This window comes from Triturus cristatus, chromosome 6 (assembly GCF_964204655.1).
Source record: "Triturus cristatus chromosome 6, aTriCri1.1, whole genome shotgun sequence".
Lineage (NCBI taxonomy): Eukaryota > Metazoa > Chordata > Amphibia > Caudata > Salamandridae > Triturus > Triturus cristatus.
The window spans coordinates 1,524,579,945-1,524,601,821 of NC_140589.1; the positions used below are offsets into that span (position 1 = coordinate 1,524,579,945).

A 21,877-nucleotide genomic window follows, 5' to 3' on the forward strand; every position below is an offset into this window, starting at 1 on the left:
TCGGTCCTGTACCAGGCCCAAATCCATCGCAGTCAACCTGAACTTGTGACTTTGTCCCGGTCCAGCCCAACCAGATAACCACAGTTAGTGTTTTGGGCTTCTAGGCACTATATTCCATTAAGGCATTACAATTGCACATCTTTGGTTCTGCTGATTTAATTTTTCTTGTTCTGGTATCATTTTTTTAATTAAAATTATCTCTATTGCTCTAAATTTATTTGGGATTTTTCTTGTATTGTATTGTGTTTTCACTTTATTACTGTTTGTGTGCTGCATAAATACCTTACAATATGCCTCTAAGTTAAACATAACTGTTTTTGTGGCAAGCTACTAGAGGGTTAAGCATCAGGGGTGTAACACAGGCCCCTGCGTTGCGGGGGGGCCTCCGTGCTCCAGGGGCCCCCTCACTCAGCGGAGCAAGCATTAGCAAGCCTCTTAGTTGGTTCATGAATTAAAAGGTGTGCACGGCCTCCTCATTAATCAAATGGTGTGCGCAAGCCCCCAGGCTGCCATGCGGGGGGAGCGTGCTCCAGGCAGGGGCCCCCTCACTCAGCCAACAAGCCTCTTCATGAATTAAATGGTGCGCACGGCACACGCCCGATGCGCAGATGTCTCGCGTGCCCCTGCCTGGCTAGCTAGCCTTGCCCTTGCCCTCTTCTGACTGCTTCCCGCTTGCGCCTGCCACTGAAGGAGCTGCAGGCCAGGCCTCAGGAACTTGAGACAGGAATGTACCAGGTTGAGCCGGAAATCAGGCACTGTGCGGCAGGGAGTGGCTACGGGTCCCGGTGGGAGCATCTGAGGTACAGTGGAGGCCTGACAGCGCAGATACCCGAACATCCAACTGTCCGGGGTCACCCACCGTGCAAGAGCCCGGGAGGGCTTCGGGAGCCGAGGATACAAGGTAAGGGCTGAGCAGCAACGGGCTCGAGCCAGACTATGTGGCGTCTGATCCTTTTAATGAGTGAGGCTCGCGCGCTGGAATATCACCATAACTGTTGCACATGTGCTCACTGCCTTTCATCCACACATTCATTAGTGAATTGTACTTCTGAGGGACTCTGCAGCAGTGGTCAGACTAGGATGTGGCGAAACGGCCAGAGCGACATCTCTGGGGAACCCGGCTCAAATCTTGGTGAGAGGCTCAAGCATCCTGTGCAAATTACTTAATCTCCTCGTGCCTGAAAAATGAATGTGTCTGTAATGCAACTGGTGATCATGTAAAGACAAGCGCCCTGATACATTCGGGTCGAATTCGCGCTAAATAAAAGACAAAAAAAATAAAATGGAGTTCCCCACAGCCTGAGCTGAAGCTCACCGAGCTAGGCCAGGCCCCACAAGCTAGATTATGTACTAACCCACAGCCCTAAAATCGGTCAAATTCAGAGGCCAAACTTTGTTAGGATGCAGCTATATTCTGTTATAGCTAGGCTGACCCCACAGCCTCAGGCCAGGCTCTGTCACAGTCAGGGCTGAGGCCAGCTCGGCCATTTCATACACCGGAACAGCTGATGGATTTGTAGTGCCTGGGTCAATATATATGTACTTGGTGCTTGAAATTGTAGCTTTAGTTGGAGCATATTTGTAATCACACATTTTCCACCCCTTCACTATTGCCGTTCTTTTTGCAACAGTGAAGATCAAAGTGCTGGTCTGAGGATTTTGAGCATGTCACAGCTTAAAATGTAATAACTTTTTCCTACGTTATTTCCCCCTGCCTTGTCCCTTCCTCTTCTCTTCTTCATATGTGTACACTTCTCTTGCTAGACATTTAACTTTGACCCCGCTGAGTAAGAGAAATGGGACAAGGCAGGATGAACACAGATGTGGAAAAGAGGTCTAGGGAGAGATGTGAAGCAGGAGAAGGGAGTAGAGTTAGAGATGATGTAGAAAGGAAAGATATGGGGTAGGAACAGAAACAAGCATTGGCATAGCCAATAGGTCTCGCCTTTGGGACCTTATAAGTGTTTGGCCATGCAACAGTTGATGTGGTTGCATCAAGGATATTGTGCTGCATAACTAAATACTTAGAAGGTCCCAAAAGCGAGACCTATTGGCAGAAGCTTGAAGCAGATGGTGGAGGAAAAAAATGAAAAACAAAAAATCTGTGTTGGGGGAAGCAATAGATGAGCTGGGGGCAGAAGGCAGCAACACAGAGCACACAAATAGGACGGGGGCAGGATTTTGAGGGGAGAAGCAGCAAACAAGGGAGAGACCAAAAAAGACTCATGCATCTAATGGACCTATTGGCTATGCCAATGCTTGTTTCACGGTGGTGTGAGGTAAAAGGTCAAACCTGTGGCAGTGAGAAAGAAGTATACGGAAAGTAAGGTGAAAATTACGAATATTAATGTTGCTCAGTAATGCAAAAATGAACTAGACTACACCAACTATATCCACTTAATGTCAATAGTCCTAGGAGTTTAAAAGGTAACCCAGTTTAAATATGTACTCTATTCCTCCTCTAGCAAATCTCTCGTAATTCCCGCCTGTGCACCTCGTGGTTTGTCCCCTGCATATACAACAGCTTCTCTGAGCTCTTATGCAAAAGAACTCATCACGCATAGAAGTGTCTCCTGGCACTTGCACAGAAGGTGTGTCTAAATCAACGCAAACGTGCTCATTTTATTCCCCTCGGAAGGATTAAGGTTTAATCTCCTCTGGCAAGACACAAATCCTTGTTCCGGAGATAACAAATATATCTCTGCAGCCAGCACGCAGTCTGCTGGGCAACCTTAATAACAGCTTGAGAGGAACAGTTTCCTGTCTGTGCACATTGAGGGTAGACAAGCAGGCGATCTGCCCTGGTTTATGTGTTAGGCATAATGCCGGCTTGTCTCGCTAATCGAAAAGCACTGGCAAAGCCAAATCATATGGCTTTCATGCACACTAGCATGCAAACAATGGCATTCACAAATGCTGGTATGGTGGTGGGTATGGCACTGGTGGTACTGTCGGTACTCATTCATGTTTGATAGTGGGGAAAGTGATGGTGGTAATAATTTTTACTCGTGTCATGCCGATTTTTTTCTTCTAAAAAAGGCATATGACACAGTAAGATAATACAAAGTAAAATTGCTTCATGTATAAAATGCCCCATTGCCTCCGCGCTGCATGTGTAAATGCTGTGAACAGGGAGAAACACTGCTGCAGCTTCTCCTTGCTGTTGGCTGTGTGCGCTCGAGACGCCGGAATCTGCCAGGTGGGCTCGTGCCCCGCTCTGGCCTTCTTGCTCTCGCATGAGCCCTACTGTACTATCTCATGGCTCCAGGGACCCGGCTTCTCGTGTGGGACTCCAGGGGTCCAGCCTGTGCCATCCGAGGCACTGAAGCTGGATACTTGATAGCGGCGGAGATCCGGGGGAGGAGACTCCTGGGTGGCAGGCAGTGTCTGCTAAGGCTTACAGCTCGGCAGCACAGCTGTGTCGAGTCAAGTCCCACTATGCCACAGCAGAATGCTGCCTACAGGGAGTCCACAAGGAAAATATTATAAACTAACAGTATTCATGGATCTTGAGTTAACATGGTCCTCTCTTAATGAGGAGGAAACTGTAGCGTAAACCGCTGAGAAATATCCATTCTAATGTGGCGAGCGGACGGAAACAAAAAAAAGCATGCGAGAGGTGCGAGCGCCACACCGAGACATGTGTTTTCAATTAACGCGCACGCAGCTGTGCATGATAATTCAAAACACATGCCGCCTGTGCGGGTAACCGCAACCAATAGGCCATGGGCAAAGTAATGTGCCCACCTTTACCCAATTGCGCGCTGTCTTTGTTAAAAAGACGCACGCAAATGCAAATAGCCTGGGACAAAACAAAAAGCACACGTACGAGCGAGCGTGAGGTGAGATTTCAGAAGCCCTTACATAAAGTCTTCGCCAGAACAGCGCATGCGCTGTTACAGGCTCGACCTAAAAAGTAAATAGAGAAAGGTGAGGCAGCCAGAAGCAACGATAAGGAGTGGTAGAAAGAGGAAGATTTAGGTAGAGAAAGAGAGGTAGAGAAATAGGCAAGGCTTTAAAAGAGTGTGGTAGAAATAGATAAAGATAGGGAGAGGAAAAAGAGACAGAGAAGTGCAGTACTCCAGGGGAAGCGAAAGAGACGAAGGAGGAAAAGAGGTGAATTAGCGGGAGGTAAAGGCAGTGAGATCTACATGAAAATGGAGAGACTGGATGAAAAACAGAATGAAAGTACAGAACAAACTGAGAAGAAATATAAACAAGTGGGTTGGGTAAAGAGTAGTGGGGAAGACAAAAGGTAAAGAGAAGGATATAGGGTAGAACAAGGTATCTGGTGTGGAACAAAAAGAGGAAGTTGAGAGGCATAAGTGAAACAGAGAAAGAGGCGAGGTTTATACAAAAGTAGAGAGTTGTGAGAGCAAGAGATGGTGAGGTGGAGATCTATAAAGAAAGAGGATGAGATTGTTGAGGTGGAAGGGGGTGAGTTGAACTGGAGAAGGGGGTCCAGAGAGAGTGTGAGAGAGAGAAAGAGCTAGGAGTTAATGATAGAGAAAAGGGGTTGTGGTACGGTAGGAGAGGCATTAAGAGAGAAATAGAGAGGAGTGATAAAGTCTGAGATGAGGTTGTGTGAGGAGTGATGTAGATGGAAAAGAGATACCGGGTGTTCAGATGGAAAAAGACTAATGAGGTACAGCAAGAGTGATAAGGTAGAGCGAACTGGGGTAGAGAGAGGGGGTCAGGAGTCGCAACCATACAAGTAACCACAGAATGTGATAGAGAGAGGGGCGAGGTCATGAGAAAGAGGTAGAGGGAGATGAAGTTGAGTGAGTTCTATTGGGTATATTGAGAGATGAGTGTAGGAGACAGGGTGGCACTAATCCTCCCAAGTTACACCCAACTAACACCCAGTTGATGCAAAATGGTGCTAAGCAGCATAAAGCACCAGTTATACTGAGAAAATGGCACCTTTCCAGCACAAAATACTTTTTTATGCTATAAAGTAAATGCCCTTGCAAGAATTTGCACTGCTTTGCATCACTTTGCGTGAATTTGCCCCAGCATGAGCCCTCAGTAAATCTGGTGCCAAGCTTCCATTATGCATGCTTGGCTGTTGAATTAGAAAAATAAGCTGATTTTCATGAGCAGCGTTATAAAGGTAGGAACTTCGACTGTCCCATTCACTTTACCAGGGCCCTTGGAAGGTGCGTCCTGGGCAATAACCCACTCTGCATACCTTAAAACGTCTCTGGTCAAATGTGGGCGAGACCACAGTTAGACTCTGGCAGGCCCAGACCTGGCCAAGCTCGACTGTCAAAACCGGGCTTAGCACACCTAGACTCTTAGAGCTCCAGGTGAGGGCACAGCCAGGTACTCTGGGTCCCAGGCCAGCCCCAGCCGCCCGTGGTCCAGGCTGCGCACTCCATAGGTGGATAAGGAGTGCTGCCCAGGCAAGCTGAGCCCAGGGAGAGCTTCTCAAGCAGGGTGCCCTCTGGACCAGGAGAGCTGAAGGCAGAGTTAGGAGAGGCGGGGAGTGCTGGGAGAGCTGTCGGGTGCCCAGTGAGAGGCGTGTCCTGCTGAGAGAGGAGCAGGGGATGTTGATCTTTATGTACCTGATGTTCCAGGAGACAGTACAGGCCGCGTTGGGCTTCGCCGCAGTTCTCTGGTATTTGAGATGGGCCAATCCAGCCTAGAGGACCCTTCTGTCACCTGTCACCTTTTACTCAAGAGGGCTTTGTGGAAAAGGTTGCGATAGGGAAGATTTCTACTGGACTGGGGCTCAACTTAGAATGTCGTCTGAATAATTGACACCATATCATAAGCATTTCCATCTGTAGAGCTCACAAGCAGACTGGCTGGGCTTGGTATGCAGCCATTTCAAGGACTTCTGAAAGTTAACTTTTATGATCTCTTTAATGTTTCACGGTCACGATGTCACCATTTTCGGTTTTTCTCCTCTCGCCCATTCCAGTGTTTAAATGGCTGGGTTAAAGAGACGCCTGTGATGAAGGACAACCGGGGTGGGAGTTTCTCTCAGGAGACAGACGAGCGCTGCTGACAGTCTGCTGTCTCACGTGGGCCACGAGCGTCGTCAGGTAGGTAGATGCACATGTGCGCGTGGGCCCGTCAGAATGGGGTAGGAGGACTAGGACAAGTGGGTCATTCTTCCCCAGGCCTCGCGCTTTTTAGCAGCCCAACCCCGTACTCGTGATGCAACATATTTATTTGTAGATTCTAGGCCTGGGCCAAAATTTCGTTCCGTTCGCGGAAATTGCGATAATTTGGCATTTTCGCGTTCCGCGGAAGGCGTGAAAATGTCAAAATTTCCGCATTCCGCAGCTTAGCGATAATTTGTTTCTTGCTCGCGCTGTAAAATAATAAATTCTCGCGTGCCCGCGTTCGCCGACAAGTTTTCCCGATCCGGTCGCCACGAGATGTTGGATTGTTGGTAGCCATTTGCGCTGTCTTGCGTCAGTTCACGCCCGCAGTAACGTCATGCGTCGCGCGATCACGTCTTTCTTCTCGCGATCATGCACCGCGAGACAAGTGAAAACAAGATGGCCGCGCCCGCGAGCAACCGCATGGGTAAGTTGGCGAGCCGCGACCACGCAGAAAATACCGCGAACGGGAGGGAAAAAAACTTCCGCATCTTCGCGATATTTCCGCGTGTTTGCGGAGATTTTTAACATTGTCGCGATAATTTGCGAAAGTGAATTTCGCAAATTCCGCCCACCCCTAGTAGATTCTAGAAACCAGACTTCCATCTTTATGATGAGACAGCTAACGGTGCCAATAACGGAGACTGGGGTCTCTTCCCCTACATTAAATATCTGTCAACTTAGAAAGTCAGGTACTTCTTTTGCGAAAGGCCTGCCTACAATATGACTGACCTGGGCCCATAAGAAAATCTGACATGCAGAGTGCGTAGGCATCCAGCCTCCAGAGTGGCATGTCACAGCGAAAAGCGTACTGCCTCTTGGAATTCATTCTGAAGCACAGTCACTCAGGCGGGACACCAAACTCCGTGCAGGGGCACTCACAAAGAGACCTAGGTATCTGATGTCTCTATGTTACTCAACACACTCTCCTCGCTAGGGTTCTCACCTGGCCGTCTTTTGTTTCTATGCCAATAAAAAAATGGGAAAAGTAGTGAAAGGAGGTATTTTCCATTTGAGATATAAACCTAAAACAACAATCACATGGAGAAAAAAAGGGTTACAAAAAATTGAAAGCAGTCTAACTAATTTATAAATGATTATTGATGCAAACAGATGGATACTTGCTATGGTGCAAAATAATACTGACAATTTCTTTTTCACCGAGCAGCGCTTGACCCTTCCCAGAAAATACAGCTGCATGAATACAAATTGGTACTATATTTTTTCTGTGAAAGATGCCAACCCCATCCACCACATGTTCTCTCCAAGCACTGTGCACTGTTGGGGCTGTATGTGACATCAGTCACTAACTGTGATCAGGTGATTCTAAAAGTGTCCGGGATAAAGGGACACATCTACCTTGAACATACGGCTCTGTGCTTTTCAGTGTGTATTTGTTTTTCATTTTATTGTGTTCTTGAAGACATACCTCACACATCCTAACATGATGTGTTCTCGATGGTGGCAAACAGATATAGCCAGGCCTGTCATCCCCTTACAACCCACCCGTTCGATGGTGCCTATTTCCGCCTCCAGAGGAAGATGTCGTTCATGGTAGACCAGCCAACATCTTCTCAGTTCTGGCATTCAGGGACCTTTTCAGGTTATTGGTGCAAAGAAAGATCTGGTGCAAAGAAAGATCTGGTGCTAGTGCAGCCATCCCCAAACGTGCAAAGCCTCCTGGCACAGAATACTGGACCCCACTTCCCTTAGCATGTTGGAATAATATATGGCGGTTATGTTGTCTCTGAGGACCTGCACTAGCCTCCCCCGATGGTCATAAGGAACGCTTTCAGACCCAGCCAGATTGCACAAAGCTGCAAATGATTGACATGGAACTGGTGCTCTGCCAAAGGCCAGAGACCTCTGCAGTGGTGTAACAAAGGCCCCCACGGCTCCCGCAGTGCAAATGGGCCCGAGCTCCAGGGGGCCCCCTCAGGACAATACTCTGGCCTGAGAGCTCCCGAGTGAGTTCGTAGGGGGCCCCACTCCATGTACTTTGCAGGCGGGCCCCCTCAAGTTTCGTTACGCCACTGTTAAGCATAGGTTAATTTATTGACTTTTATGGTTCACCCTGACAAGGATTGTGGTTGTTGCCTGAGTGGGGCTTTCACCCCCTCAACACATTACCCAGGTTCTTACAATTTTTATTCAATTCACATGTGTGATTTGTGGGAAGTAGAGGCAGGAGTGGAATGTGAATTAATGTATATCATGGTTCGAGGTGAGCACTGTCAATGTCTCCTTCATTATGTATCATGCACTTGAAAGGTTTTAAAACTTATGTGATGTATAACCTATATTGAACCCCAGTCGCTTATTGGGTTATGGCACCTGCTGGAGTCTCCTCCAATGATTTCGTTAGTCTGTGCTGATTAGATCGATATTTCAATCCAGAGATGTGGGTTTTTGGAGGTTGGAGCATATAGGTTGATCAGGGTATAGGATATAGATTACATCTTTGTGTGTCTTTTTTAGCTGAACAAAGCATGGCTCTGAGTTTTGTACGAATGTGAATGGCAACTTAATTGTTTGTGTTCTTTGCTTGTGAGAACAATACTTCAATAAACCCTCTGTTTTCCTCTGCTTCATTTCCTTTTCATTCAGGTGCATTTAATGGATCAACACAATATTTCCACCTAGCCTATGTAGTAGAGATAAAAGTTTCTGTTTTTTAATAGGACTGCTCGCCTTTCACTTTCTGTTGGACACATTTAAGCTGCACCCTACCTCTGCCTTACTTAAGGAAACAGGAAATTCTTGGCATACAATGGTTAAGAATGTTGTATTGTTTGATATGAGATACATTAGGACAGCACGGCCGCAGTCCGTGCAGGTAACAGCTGTGGGGCGGTGGGGCCGCGTTGTGGGGGATTTCGAAAGGACGATGCAGAGGGACATTTAATAATTTTTTAATTTTCCATCGACATTGTCCCTCGAAATGCCCCCAACGTGGCCCCATCGCTTATACCTGCACGAACCGCTGCTGGTAGAGCACCTGTTATTGTCTCATACTGTGTTATTGGTTTCTATGCATTAAACATCTGCATTTTGTTTCTAGAGTGTTCATGTTGCTTTGGAGTGTTCCTCATGCTGTGATGAAGGCATCCACCTTTGCTGCAAAAAATGGAAGCAAGTTGAAGCAGACTTTGATTACCATCCATACTGTTGTATTCTCATTATTCTTGATTTAGGTTTGTGAACTTTGATATTTTCTTAAGGGTTGTCATCTTTAGTTTTATCTTTGGTAGCGTTTTATTCTGCTCTGGTTTAATTGGTTTCCATTGTCTTGTGTTGACATGTAATGTTAGAACTCTCGTAGGTTTTGTAGCTTGAAAAAACATTTCTTCCTTCCCCATGGAGTAGTTTGCATCTCACCGGGTGGGTGATACCAAATACCTCAGTGTTGGAAATTAATCAGTCACTTTGTCCAAGCCTCGAGAGATGCATTCTTGTTGTAACGGTGTCTCCTTTTTTAGGTCTCGCCTGACCCAGCGCATGCGCTGGTCTGGCGAGACTTATTGAGAGGGCTCCAAAAAGTGCTACCAGTGCATGTGCGCGGGCGCGCGTGCCGCGCTTTACCGCAATTACTTTTACTTTCGAGGCCGCTTTGCATAGCCAATAGGTCTCGCTTTTGGGACCTTATAAGCATTTAGTTATGCAACTGTTGCATGGCTAAACACTTATAAGGTCCCAAAGGCAAGACCTATTGGCTATGCCAATGCTTGTTTTCTTTGCTATGCAAAGAGCATATTGGCTAGTGTGTAATCGAAGAAGTAAATTATGCTCTCGACTTAAAACCATTGAGAAAGTTTAGTGTATTTACTTCATATTCCAGTCTGTTCAATATTAAAGAAATGTCTCTTCCTGGGCCCAATAGCCTGATTTCAGTCCTAGGTTTTCATGATCCTTTTGAAGTTAGATGATTTGAAATTCATGTAGAGTGGATTTGTTCTAATTGGCTGTTTTGTTCGAGATTACAAAAACATCTAAACTCGAACTTTTAATGACATTTGGAATTCAAGCAAATACTTTGTTCTGCTTAAATATTGGCAGTAATGTATTTACAAAAAGTTTGTGAATTGGGCCATTATCACTGGCAATACCTGAAAGGTTTGAAGGACACGTTATGGAGTAGCTTGAGGGTAGAGTGTTTCAAGCAAGGCATCGGGTGCTACATGTGTGCAATCTACTCCTATTTTGGTAAGAAGAGCTTGCGGCGCCCCAACCCCCACGAAAATGTGACCTAAGATCCCCCAACTCACTTCTTTTTCTAGCAGGAAAGGGGATCCTCTCACCACCAACTCTGTGTTGCAGAACAATGCAGGGAGCCTAACCTACAGCAACGCATACACTACTAAAACTCAGACACATCAGCTCAGCCAATGCACCTCTATCTATCTGCAGCGCCCGACCAATATCTTATATGCAAACTAGTTATTGTGCTGCATCTTCTACTCACCCTTCTGCAGCATCATTGCTATAACACTGAATTCATACATCTCTCGCAATGCATATCAGTACTGACTTGCATCACTATTTGCTTTGCATTTCACCAATGGATCACAATTGATCTCAGTTCTGACCTGCAGTATCTCCACTGTACAAGCACAGGGGACCCGCATGTCGTGCTGCTGACGTCAATTGGTCCTGGGCTGCAGCCAGCAAAACACTTTTCTTCACCGCCTTCTCCCACTGAGGCAGAGATCCCAAGGTTATGTGTTTGTCCGAAGTAAAGTGTAAAAAAGTTATGACAGCATTGTTTGGAAACATCATAGTAAGAATGCTTGTGTATTCACAAAGCGGGTGTGAAAGTATGATCCAAAAACCTGAAGCTTTAAGAAAAAGACTTTAAGGGAATAATTGCCAAACGACAAAGTCATTGAGATTATGGGGCATATCAGCAAGGGTCGGTGATAATTATCGCTCAGCGCTATTAGTGTGAGGATAATTATCGCTTGCTAGCGTGGATTTTTATCGCTGAGATAGCGTGCTATTAGCAACGCTTATCTCAAAAGCGATAAAAATCCTAGCGCTAACTGCCTAACGTGAGATTATCGCTGGAAACCCACCGATAATCTCACGAAATGTGGCGTTAGCTTGTTGATAGGGACTCACAAACTTAGCCATGATATCCACCTTCCATAGGATATCCTGGCTAAGTCAGTCCTGAAGCAGGCGTAAGGAAAGTAGCGATAACAGGGGTTATCGCTACTTTTCCTGCCGCTATGCTTCATAGCGTGGCGCTTGATGATAGGAGAAATGTCGCTTAGCGACATTTTTCCTGTCATGTTAGGTCAGGAACGCCCACTTTGCATCTCATTAGAGATGCAAAGCTGGGCGTTAAGATTTAATGCGCTAAAGCAAGGTTTCACGCGTTAGCGTGACCTTGCTAATTAGGCGATAAAATTATCGCTGCTTTTCGGCCGAAAACGGCCGCAAAAGCGGCGATAATTTGCTATCGCCACCTTGCTGATATGCCCCTATGTTCACCGGGCCATTATTTGTCAGGGTGGAGGAACTAATGACCTCTGCCACCCTGGCTGGACTACCACCGACCATAGTTAGAGATTTCTGCTGGTGCCGCAGAGATCTCTGTGCCTTCAGAGGAACCTCCATTATGGTAGCTCCTCTGAAGGCACTATAAACCTGCTGATGAACTGACATGTTTCAGGTGACAAATCAGCAAGCTTTTCTGCAAAATCAGGCTCCAAAAGCGAGAGTTTGTTTTTGAAAAACAAAAAACAAATAATCGTGACAACCTAGGATTTTTCTCCCAGGGCATGGAGGTCATTTTTTATGTATTTGGCCTGCTATAGTTTCTTTGGTAGTCCCAAATTGAAAACAAGTGCATCACACCATCAGTAGGACATGTGGTCTGATGCACATACTCTAATGGCCCCAATTCCTTCTGTCTGTCAGTGTAGGGTTTCCGTGAGCAGGAGCACCACCATCACAAGCATGATGGTCTGCCTGACTCTAAACAGAGCAGGAGTCCTGTTAGTTTATCCTTGGAACTTAAATGACAGGATGATCAAGAGTGTTGGGTGCTTTCAATATTTTAGTTACCATTTCACACATATTTTAAACCAGAGGCCCTTTTAAATATCTTTTGCCTCCACACTGTTCTGTCCATGAAGCTAATATCTAAATTTGATGCTTGGTATAGAGGTCTTACTCCTGCCCCCTCTCTTAGTCTAGTAAGATCTTTCCACAAATGACTTCAGGATCAATGCTCTTGGAAGAGCAACAGGTGAAGGTACACCTCTTTGAAACATTGTTGAGAGAAAGGGTGGAGTTGGGTTCTGCCCCATTCCCAGTGAGCTCTTGTTGCTGCACTATGTAAGACCTGGGTCTACTTTCCTTGACCTAACTAGAGCGCACAACTTTTATCATCCTCTACAAAGTACCTATTCTTTAAGTATTCTTCTGCTTTAACTGCTATTGATTTGTATGAGGTTAAGGAAACGGATGGATACTTCTGTGCCATGCGGAGAGTTTCCCTGAGGCTGTTCACAGAGTACAAGTTTTTGAAATTGTGTTATTTTGCAATATTTCACTAGCCTTGTTCATCAAGTGTTTGGAAAATATCATAAAGAAACATGGGAAAGTTGATAAAATATTAAGTAGATCACCAGTGATGTTCCACTGCATATCAGCGGAAGTATGGGATTGTCTCCTCCAATATTTCTTTATTATGTCACTTTTTCTGTCGATTTTTTGAAGAATACAGAAACAAGGCAAGCTCCAGTTTAGTTATATAAAAGCATTAGGGACATTATTGTGGCTGCACTTTTCTGTGCAGTGTTTACCATTCTTCAATTTAAGTATTTGAATCAATACTTGGTGTATATGGTCAACTATTCAGATGAATATAAATTGACATTATTATTATCATGACTACATATGTAATTATTTTAATTGTTAATTTTTTAATCCATGAGTGTTTCATAATACAGTGTGTGGATCAAAATATTCATAAATGTGTAACAGTATAGGAAATTGTAAATTGTATGTAACCTATAAAATAATTTACAAGTAAACATTCACAACTGGTAGGGTTGGAACAAATTAGACTTCCAGTCACTGGTGTTTGCACAAGGGAATAAATGACCACCAAAATGTGTTATTTGAATTATTTCTTGTACAGAAGGAAATGCTCTTTCAATCACAGTATAAACAGTTAAAGGAATTTACTTGAAGTGTTATAAAGTAAATACAGCAAAACACTTTTCTTATTTTTAGGTAATAAAATACTGAATGCATTTTAGAATGCAGCACCTCCTAGCCACTGTAAGCAAAGCAAGAGGTGACTAATGGAAGTAATGAATGTCTTAGTTTGTATATTAGTGCCTGGAATTCCCTGAAGGACAACACGTCCCCACCGTCCAGGGCTCCATCCTCCGGCCAGCCATGTGGCAAAGTTCCCGGGACGGGCTCCATCAGGCCCTGGCCGGTCCTCACAGTGGGTTTGAAGCTTTTTGGCTTACAGGAGTGTCCCTGTAATTATGCTTTTGAGTGTGAGAGCTAATTAATTATTCTGAGAGTATCGGCTCAAGTTGTGCGTATTTATTTTTACCTACTCTGAGTTAGATGAGTGAGAGGTTTGATATTTTGCTGGTGTGACCATTGATGCGGTGTTGTTCTAAAAGTAATCCTGCTTCCAGCAGGGTGAAAAGCCCTTTGTGTACATTACCTTGTGTTCCATTTGTGTATCCTTCCAGCTGTTCTGTGTTGTAGAGGATGAGTTGTTGGGCAGAAGGGGCCCTAAGCCTATATAATTAGGATGTTTATCATCCTATGCGCGCACTATAAGCCATACGTACCAATTCTTTTTTGACCATTCAATGATTGTTCTTTGCTTATAATTTATGGAGGAGTTTGCCATTTAGTATGTCGCTTGAATTATACTCAATAGCTTCAGCCACTAGGACTTTACTGTTTGCTGGGGCTGATGGTAGTATGTGTGTCTCTTCTACAGCTCTGCTTTGGGTTCCCATGACTAGTGATCAAGTCGTCAGTCAGCTTTCTATAAAAATTATGTAGGGCACAGTCAACCAAAGCTTTTTGAACAAAATGGCATGCATAACTGATGACGGACCTCTACTGTCTAAAAGAAAACTTTAGTGGAAAGGTCTGTGCTCACAAACAGGGCCAAACCTGGATGTGGCGCCTTATAAAATGACATTAAAATGCACAGCAATATGGGCCAGATGTACGACCTGCCAATTAGCACCTTGCTATTTGGCATGCACAACAGTGTGTTTAACACTGTTTGCGATTCCCAATGGGTTGCAAGTTGCGAGGCTCATGAATATTAATGAGCCTCTCGCTATTTACGAGCCCATTGGGAATGACAGGCCTTCCTAAGGATGGTGGCCTGCTGGGCTCAGCAGACCACCATGTCTGGGACTGCTTTTAAATAAAGCAGCTTTTTTGTTTCAATGCAGCCTGTTTTCCTTAAAGGAGAACGGGATGCATTTAAAAAAGGAAAAATGAAACATTTTCGTTTCATTTTATAAGGGCAGGCAGTGGTCCCTGGGACCACTGCCTGCCCTTAAAAAATAATATTGCATGCATTTGCAAAGGGGAAGGGGTCCCCTGGGTACCCCTTCCCATTTGCTAATGCATTACCACCTACTTGAAGTAGGTGGTAATCTGCAAGTGTTTGTACATGGGCCCATGCTTTTTAGTGTGTGCAAACGGGTCTAAGACCTGTTAGCGCACACTAAAAAGCGCCCTACATCTGGCCCCAAGTGAAACATCTAATGCCCAACTCCCTCTATATTCACCATCCTCCTAGGCGTATAAGACTCACATTTCATTACAGTCTTCAAATCTTCCCCATAAGCCTTATCTGTCCTACATCTTGGACCTACTGTTCCTGCTAGTGGTCCGCCACATAATCCTGGAACTAGTGGTCCATATTGCTGCATCCTAGACCTACTGGTCCACATTCCCATCCAGGCCCTATCACTCCAAATTTAATTTTCCTGAGCTTACCACTTGTCTTCCATGTCTGGGATATGCCAGTCTCTCTTCTATATCCTCTACCTAATATCCTTCTTACTACCATCTGGAACTATTAGTCTTCTTAGCCTCCACTTACCTGAGCTAATTTCCCTATCCACTTTGGAGCAAGTCCTTCACTTCTGTACTTCCACTAATAAAAAACAAACCCAACAGTTATATCTAACACCTGAGAAACCCTTCCTTGAACGGGTTTTCCACATCTCTAATGCTTCACCTTCTGTTCATAAACCTGAGCAAGAACTCTTTCTACTATGTAAGGTAACAGTATTTACCCAAGGATAATCTATGTACCCTCTTTTTCACAAACAATGCACACAGCAGATCTCTTCAGATTGTAACCTAAATATGCCATCCTTCCAGCAAAATTGCCTCTTGTCCCAATTAATTTGCCAAGCGTTTGTGAATGGCTGGTGGCTTACATTCCTCCACCGCATTCTCTTAAGTAGCTCTGTCATACCAGTACAAGTCTCCAGAAACATTGACATTGTCACCATTAAATCTCTAGTGCCGCTATAATGTTGCCATCATTCAAATTAACTATTGAGAGATTTGGATTTTTCTTGCCTTTGAACAGGGTTGGTATCAACTGACACCAGTGAAAACTCTCGCTTCCAAACCAGTGAACCTGGTCATCTGTAAAATATGTGAAGAGTTGCCTCCCAAACAGCCTATCAGTGGTCTGCTTCCAAGCAAATATGGATCTTTCTTAACAGAAAACTCTTCCATTCACTTTAAGGCATGCAGGTAGTGAGGGTGGGAGGTTACACACATAGCCCCGACATTAATCCCTACTAACACCGATCATTCTTAGGTTGCAAGACATATCCTAAAAATTTGCCCCCCCAAAACCTTTTCATGAGCGTTAGCTTCCCAAGACATTTTCCCATAACTGTAAACAATTTATATCCCATGGTGTCTGACTACCAGCCCATACCTCTACCTGAAACTCGACAAGATACAGCAATGCCTGAAATGGGTACATGAAGGCATCTTAAGACACTGCAACTTAATAACGTTTCCATACTCTCACTTAGAGTGAGCAACAAACTGCCCTCTATGTTAATATCTCCTTAGTGAATAAGGATGCTCTATTCACCTATTCAAACACTTTAAAAGTTCAAAAAAGCACTCATAGTAAACTTGCCATGATAATTTCTAATTTATATTTGAAGTACAAACCTACTTAAGCACTCCAAACATGGCATTCATTAGTACCATTGCAATTTGCTTTCTCATCGTACCAGAATTACGTTTTCCCACGATAGGTGGCCCAGCATTCTGTATCCTATTCTACCTGCTTTCGGCTGATAAGCCTACACAAATTCAGGTACAATGTGCTCCGGCCACCCTAGCCGCAATAATAAATGGACATGACATTTCTAATGGGGTGGTGATGCCACTGGACCCAAGACGTTGACACCTGACACCTTTTTTGGGCTCCTGATCACAGCACATTTTGACAGCCATATGTGCTTCCTGGAGAGCACCTGCGTTGCCCTGCCTGTGCTGTAGTGGTCGAGGGGTTTCAAGAGGGCTTACCTGAGGAGGGCCTCCATGGAAGGTTTGGAGGGTGCGCTCCTTTTTTCTTTGTGACCAGAGTGCTGTGGATGCAGTGGTGTTGGAGATGTACGGAGGAGGTGGTGAGCCTCAAGGCTGCTGACAGGAAGAGAGCCTAGGCAGTGCAGGGACCACCAGCTCCAAACCTCGGGATGGTGCAGGGGAAAGCGAGAGGCTCGACCCTTTATGCATTGCCTTTTAACTGGGACTGAAGACTGTTTAAGATGGCAGCTCATGGGGGTTCCTGGCTAGAGAAATGTGAAGTGACTGCTGGGGGCCTGAGACAATAAAATGTTTAGAGCAGAGGTAGAGACTGTTTCTTGACCGCTGGACCATCCTGGATGAACTTGCTGATGAGGGGGATAGTGTAGATTTTTTGTCCCACAGCTGAAATGTGGATTTGTTTACAGTTTTATTTTTTCATCTGAAACCTTCTTATCTGTACATCCTGGCAAATAAAAGGTACAAAAAAAAATATTTTTTGGCCCTTGTGGTGAAATGAAGGAAAAAGACAATGGAGGGGTTCCAGAGAAGACAAGTTGAGAGCAAGATCTTACCCGGGGAGAACACATGCTCCTACGCTGGATTATTGCAATGAGAGCTGGAATGGTTGAAGCATTGGTTAAAATAGAAAAAGCTGTGAGAATGATGGAGTTAAAGCTCAAGTAACTCACAAAGAGAATTGCAGGAGTAGAGAAAGAACAGTATGTATTAAAGGCCAGAGTGAAGGCATTGGAGACCAAGTAGGGAGAGGACTTTTCTGTTGTGCATGCCTGGTGGTCTTCAAGTCTAATGTGATAGACGTTTTGTTGTTGTTGGTTTTTGGAGAAGTGAGACTTTTGCTTGTCCCTAACTTAACTTCAGAAACAATATCTAGGAATACTATTGTATGGATGTAAACAGAGACTGGCAACGAGGGGTAGTTTGGCATCAATGGGCTTCACTGTCAGGCTGAAAGTGGATTATGAGAGGAAGCTGTTTGTGATCTCACAGGTGGTCTCAGCCAAGAATTCATGCAGGATCTCTCTGCAGAGCTCTCTATTTGAAGTGTTCGAGGTGCTCTGTTATTACTCTGGGGTACTACTACTGCTGTTGGAGTGAACCTGCTTATCCAGGATGGAGTTCATAGGTGAGAGAAGGTTCTTGTCCTCTTCTACATATTTTGAGTATCATCTACCTTTCCTACCCTTGGCCAAAAGACCTATTGTGATGCATCTTGGAGTTGAATGGCGGGGAATGACTTATTGATTAATTTTCTACATGAGGGCTTATATGTAATTTCTAATGAGAGTACCTTGTCTGTTATTGATGACCACCGGACAGTGGCTTATTTTGAAACTTTCGATTAATAAAAAATACTTAAACTTAGTAGTTCCTAACAGCATCCTCCTTTTCTTTCCCCAATCATCTCTTGTCATGTCCTTCTCTTCAGTCAGCTGCGAAGGTATTCCAGTTAATGCTGCCAGTAATCCTTCAACCATCCATCAAGACCATTGTAGCTAAAGTTCCTAGGGCATTAAAATTGACTCTCTGTCTGAGCCACTCCTAAGAATATGTGTCAATGTGTATGAAACACTGCACCTAGACATTATTGTCCACACTCCGAACTTCTTACCCTAAATGTCTTTTTGTGAGTTATGCAACCCTTCACCAAATTCACAAGAGTTTCAGGACCTTCACATCTCAGGCTGTTGGTCTGTTAACAATGGAAATGATTGTCTTATCCTCTATGTTGAAGTTTACTTCTTTGTTGTTCAATTCTTTCTCCACAGTGTTCCACTGTAACAGTTCCAAACAGGTAATGCTGTAGATCCTTTTCCTCCATCCCATTGCTTAAATCTCAGCACCTGTCTTCTCTGCCAAGTTGAAACTAGCTGATCTTACAAGATCTGTGCAGCCCAATCTGTCTTGTGCCTGAATTTTAATATCTCAATGGCATTAAGATCTTCCAAGAGTATTTGTCAAACTTGCAAGTCTGCTTTCACAACTCCTTTCAAATGCACACTGTTGTGGCATCAAGCGCTTCAGACAGCAGTCATAGGCACCCGCAAAAATCCCTACAACCCTCCCCACTTTTGAGTCAAAGTGTAAAAGTGCCTGCGGTTGCTGGACTTTTATTTTTGATCTCATCTTGTCTACACTTTGTCCCTCATACAACAAGTTAAAACACTTCACCATCATCTTCTTGAAGTAACCTCCAGTCCATCATGTTTGTAACAAAATGAATCCTAGTTCTCTCTTCAGAGAGTGTATCTGAATCCATAGGGAAGTAATCAGCACCACAACCTAGGAACCAGCACAACCTGAACACCTATGCCACCTCCTGAAAAATATGCATTGACCTCCTAAATTCGCCTATCTCCTTCTTCCTTTCAACAAACAGAAAATAAGTCAGTTAGTGCATCTCTCCCCTTGAAACAGCATTCATTAGAAAACTCCACTGGAAGAAAGAGCAGCAGTGTTCATTATGAAATGAAATGCCCCTTTGGCATAGCCTAGCCTACAGAAACCGTCTTGTCTATTTGCATCTACACCTATCCATAATACTCTTTCCCTGATAGCAATACAAAAGTGGCCCAATTTTCCACATTTTCATTCGAACCCCTTTTAAGCAATTCCTCAGCAATTATTCAGCCAAAAAGTTAATTCACTGGATGTCCATCCTGAAATGGTAAATGATGACTGAATTTGTCCCGGATTACTCCAGCGGTGACAGTAACAAATTACCACATAACTAGTCTTTGGGTATAGAAGGCTTGGCCATGAAGGGGATGATCTCCTTTTTAAAGGACCGCACCTTCCAGGTCTCTTCGGCCAATGCAAGATCGAAGACACTAGCCCTGGCCTCTGGCATCCCTCAGGGATCTATTTTGAGCCCCTTGCTCTTTAACATCTATGCTCGCCCTTTACCAGATGTAATTGAGAAGTTTGGGCTTCCCCTCTTTAAATACCAGATGACACTCAGATCATCTTTTCGTTATCAGCCACCCAGCATCATGACCCCTCGTTGCTTCATTTGGGCCTGAGAAATATCTCCTTATGGATGAACATAAAAGGCTGAAACTGAACGGTGATAAAGCCGAGGTCCTGGTCTTGGGTAACAACCCTGATCTGCACTGGCTTAAAATCTCAAAAAGCATCGAATTTAAGGCATTGTGGTATATGTTCAAGGCCAAACATGGCCTAGCGTCCTTATACATCGAAGGACCAGTGAGTACTTATGTGTCTACGCGTCTGCTGAGATCCTCTAGCCTTTCGCTGTTTGCTACACCCAGGCTTCAACTAACCCGCATTAAAGGGCCCTCTTTTTCCTACCTACGTCCTAAGTTGTGGAATTCTCTCACAGCCACTCTTAAGAATTGTAACTCTTTACTTGCTTTTAATAAAAATCTGAAGACTTGGCTTTTCTGTTTGCTGGACTCACCGGTATGTGCCTCAATCCTGCGCTGGGAAACCCCTCAGGGTAGCTGCGAGCACAATAAGTCTGTCAAATAAATAAATAAACTATAAGTTACCACATAACCATTCATCTGTAGGTTCAGCTACTCATTCGTCAATTTATCCAGTTTCCTTCTCACAACCACTGCCTTTTCGTATCGAGCCCTCTGGTTGTGTACATGCCTTTCAAGGTAGAGTATTCACCAAAATAAACCACACACCACCTCTCTACCAAACCCATCGCACACTGAATCATAACTTGCTGTGTTCTCGAGAAAAAGTAATGGAAGGTGCTAGGTAACTGCACAGCACCCTAGATTATTAAATATGCAAATCAGCAATAGATTTATTTATCTGATATTATGCAATGCAATGCTAATGCTAATGATAAACATACTTGTTTAAACTTTACCCTGGCTACTTTCAGTCTCCGATCCAGGAATCTGCTCTTAGGTTACTTCTTCTTTCTCACCCTCAATCAAGGACCTTTTGCACCTCTCCCCCATCCCTTCCTGCTCGACTCTATAACCAGTTCCCCCTTCTCATCAAGGCTGCCTCCGTCTACCTTCCTTTTCACCTTCTATTGTAATTCCTCTCCCAGCTCACTTTGCCTACACTATTTCTTCCTTGAGCTGCCAGTTCCAATAGTCTATGCTGCTCATCCTCATAATGTTATTAGTACCCCTCTTTTGTGTTCCTGTAGCTGTTTTAGTACCTGTGATTTGTTTACTAGCACAGGGATCTAATTCCCTTGCTTGAAGACGATTATGTCCACAATCTGTTCTTTGTTGTTTTACTTTTAAGTAATGGTTCTCTGTAAGAGATACAGTGTATTTAAATGCCGTTTCTCTGTACAGTTTGCTGACACTTCTATGGTAGAGTTGAGCTTTATAAAAACGAAAAATGTAAACTAAAGAAATCTCAAAAGTCATGCAGGAGACACTTCTGAAAATAGGTGATAATTGTTGTATACGCTGTGTCAATTTCTATCATCTGCGACAATTATTGCATCTAAAAGGGCAACTCGCAATAAAAGCCTGAAGTGGAAAATAGTACAAGGGCTACTCTTGTGCAGTTCCTACAGCTGCTAGCCTTCAACCCAAAATACAACTCCAGACCTTTATAGCCCATACAGGGCCGGCTTTTGGCATGGGCGAGCTGACCCAGGCCCGCGGCGCCACTCTTCAGAAGGGAGTAGGGAGCTGCCTGCATTATGGTCATGCAGACAGCAGAACCACCTATACTTGTTAAAAATAAAAAAAATGTGTGTAGTAAAACTGCTTGCTTGGATAAATGTGTGTGTGGAGTCCCTGTCACCTGGCTCGAGTGATTCACATTAAAGTGCTCTCACTCATTTTTTGAAACTGCCACAGTTGCTGTTTTTAACACTGTGCTTTATTGCTCTAACATATCTCTATCACCCCCTGCTGTCACATACTCTTAACACCCTCACACAACTTTGGCACCAGCGTGTGGAGCTAATCTGTGAGTGATTCAGGTGAGGTCGGGTAGTTGCATAGGTATGTGTTCAGAGGCCAGTCACAACTCCGGTGAAATCAGAAAGGACTGACCTCTGAAAACACGGTTTGTGAAATTGTATACATGTAATACCCTGATCTTTTATACACTATGCAGGTTGGATTGGTTTCTGTGGTTTACATGTGCAACGCATGGAAATATATTAATGTGGTAATAACAGCTCATAGAGGGCACACTCCAAATCCGACAGTGGATAT

The 21,877-nt window shown here is 44.3% G+C and overlaps 1 protein-coding gene across 8 annotated transcripts in view; it reads left to right on the forward strand.

Annotated features, from left to right (window-relative positions):
• LOC146821629 (synaptosomal-associated protein 25-like) overlaps positions 1-21,877 on the forward strand; it is a 491,673-nt gene that overhangs the window by 43,473 nt on the left and 426,323 nt on the right. For 2 of the 8 annotated variants that reach the window (XM_085612668.1, XM_085612669.1), the window contains exon 2: positions 9,175-9,307. The exons of the other annotated variants lie outside the window; for them this stretch is intronic. The gene's annotated coding sequence lies outside the window, so the exon portion shown is untranslated. The remainder of the gene's footprint in view (positions 1-9,174; positions 9,308-21,877) is intronic. 8 annotated transcript variants of the gene reach the window in all.